The following is a 2,500-nucleotide window of genomic DNA, read 5'->3' on the forward strand; positions in this document are numbered from 1 at the left end:
TTCTTAAATGGAAGTTTGGAAGACTCTTCTTAGAGCTGGCAGCCCGGCCAAACTGAGCAATCGGGGGAGAAGGGCCTTTGGTCAGGGAGGTGACCAAGAACCCGATGGTCACTCTGACAGAGCTCCAGAGTTCCTCTGTGGAGATGGGAGAACCTTCCAGAAGGACAACCATCTCTGCAGCACTCCACCGATTAGTGGATTATGGTGGAGTGGCCAGACGGAAGCCACTCCACAATAAAAGGCACATGAGAGCTGATTTGGAGTTCGGCAAAAGCCACCAAAAGGCACTCAGACCATGAGAAACAAGATTATCTTGTCTGATTAAACCAAGACAGAACACTTTGGCCATAATGCCAAGCGTCACGTCTGGAAGAAACCTGGCACCATCCCTACAGTGAAGCATGGTGGTGGCAGCATAATTCTGTGGGGATGTTTTTCAGTGGCAAGGACTGGGAGACTAGTCAGGATCGAGGCAAAGATGAACGGAGCAAAGTACAGAGAGATCCTTGATGAAAACCTGCTCCAGAGTGCTCAGGAACTCCGACTGGGGTGAAGGTTCACCTTCCAACTGGACAACAACCCTAAGCACACAGCCAAGACAACGCAGGAGTGGCTTCAGGACAAGTCTCTGAATGTCCATGAGTGGCCCAGCCAGAGCCCAGCCTTGAACCCGATCAAACATCTCTGGAGAGACCTGAAATAGCTGTGTAGTGACGATCCTCAACCAACCTGACAGAGCTTGAGAGGATCTGCAGAGAAGAATGGGAGAAACTCCCCAAATACAGGTGTGCCAAGCTTGTAGCGTCATACCCAAGAAGACTGGAGGCTGTAATCACTGCCAAAGGTGCTTCAACAAAGTACTGAGTAAAGGGCCAGTAACCGAAAGGTTACTGGCCCAACTCTCTAACCAGTAGGGTACCTGCCACACCCTATATAGTGCACTGCCCATTGGGCTCTGGTCACAAGTAGTACCCTATATAGTGTACTGCATAAGTAGTACCCTATATAGGGAATAGTGTGCCATTTGGGATATAGCCTATACCACTTCCACTACCAAACACATGAACCACAAACACAGCTAGCTATTATGGTAATTATAGAGTCAACTGAGGAATGAGTCGTTTCCTTTCGCAGTTTACAGAACTTTACTGGCTTTACGGTGGAGGTAAATACTGTCTGTGGTTTATTGAATTGTTGTCCTAATTCCTTTTTGGTTTTAAATCTCTGCCGGCGTGTTGTGCAGAAGGTAGATGGAATGTGTCACAGAGATGGAAATTCAATCAGTCCAAAAATATTTTGAGCTACAAAACCCGTTTAAGAAATGACTTAAGAGTTCATCCTAATACAAATACCTCAGTATTCTGTTTATCCTGGATTTAAAAAAATATATATATATTTTTATATATAATTGAACTTTTATTTACCTGGATAAGGAGTCTTCTCTGGATAGAAAATACATGAACTGGCCTCCCGAGTGGAGCAGCAGTCTAAGGAACTGTGTTGCGGCGTCACTACAGACCGTGGTTCGATCCCAGGCTGTGTCACAACAGGCCGTGACCGGGAGTCCGATAGGGCGGCGCACAATTGGTCCAGCGTCGTCCGGGCTAGAGGAGGGTTTGGCCGGGGGAGCTTTACGTGGCTCGGCACGCTCTAGCTACTCCTGTATGGCTGGCCGGGCGCCTGCAGGGTGACTTCCGTCGCCAGTTGAACGGTATTTCCTCCGACACGTTTGTGCAGATGGATTCTGGGTTAAGCAAAATGGTGTTGAGAAGCGTGGTGGGTCATGTTTCGTAAGACGCATGACTCAACTTTCGCTTCTCCTGACCCTCTTAGGGAGTTGCAACGATGAGACAAGATCGTAATCACGAAATCGGGGAGAAAAAGGGGGTACAAAAAATGAATAAATAAATACATGAACTGTCTCAGACAGTTAGATGTTTGTCTGCAGGGTGTGTGTCTGCAGGGTGTGTGTCTGCAGGGTGTGTGTCTGCAGGGTGTGTCTGTCTGCAGGGTGTGTGTCTGCAGGGTGTGTGTCTGCAGTGTGTGTGTCTGCAGGGTGTGTGTCTGCAGGGTGTGTGTCTGCAGGGTGTGTGTGTATCTGCAGTATGTGTGTGTCTCTGTCTGCAGTGTGTGTGTCTGCAGGGTGTGTATCTGCAGTGTGTGTGTCTGCAGGGTGTGTGTGTGTCTCTGTCTGCAGGGTGTGTGTCTGCAGGGTGTGTGTCTGCAGGGTGTGTGTCTGCAGGGTGTGTGTGTGTGTGTGTGTGTGTCTGCAGGGTGTGTGTGTATCTGCAGTATGTGTGTGTGTCTGTCTGCAGTGTGTGTGTGTGTCTGTCTGCAGGGTGTGTGTCTGCAGTGTGTGTCTCTGCAGGGTGTGTGTCTGCAGTGTGTGTGTCTGCAGGGTGTGTGTCTGCAGTGTGTGTGTCTGCAGTGTGTGTGTCTGCAGTGTGTGTGTCTGCAGGGTGTGTGTCTGCAGGGTGTGTGTCTGCAGTGTGTGTGTCTG

The 2,500-nt window shown here is 49.3% G+C and overlaps 1 protein-coding gene across 1 annotated transcript in view; it reads left to right on the top strand.

The window, feature by feature from the left end:
• The window catches only part of LOC106585923 (extracellular matrix organizing protein FRAS1), a 345,785-nt gene that overhangs the window by 149,177 nt on the left and 194,108 nt on the right, over positions 1 to 2,500 (top strand). The gene's annotated exons all lie outside the window — the stretch shown is intronic.

The sequence above is a fragment of the Salmo salar genome, chromosome ssa24, assembly GCF_905237065.1.
Source record: "Salmo salar chromosome ssa24, Ssal_v3.1, whole genome shotgun sequence".
Taxonomy (NCBI): Eukaryota; Metazoa; Chordata; class Actinopteri; order Salmoniformes; family Salmonidae; genus Salmo; species Salmo salar.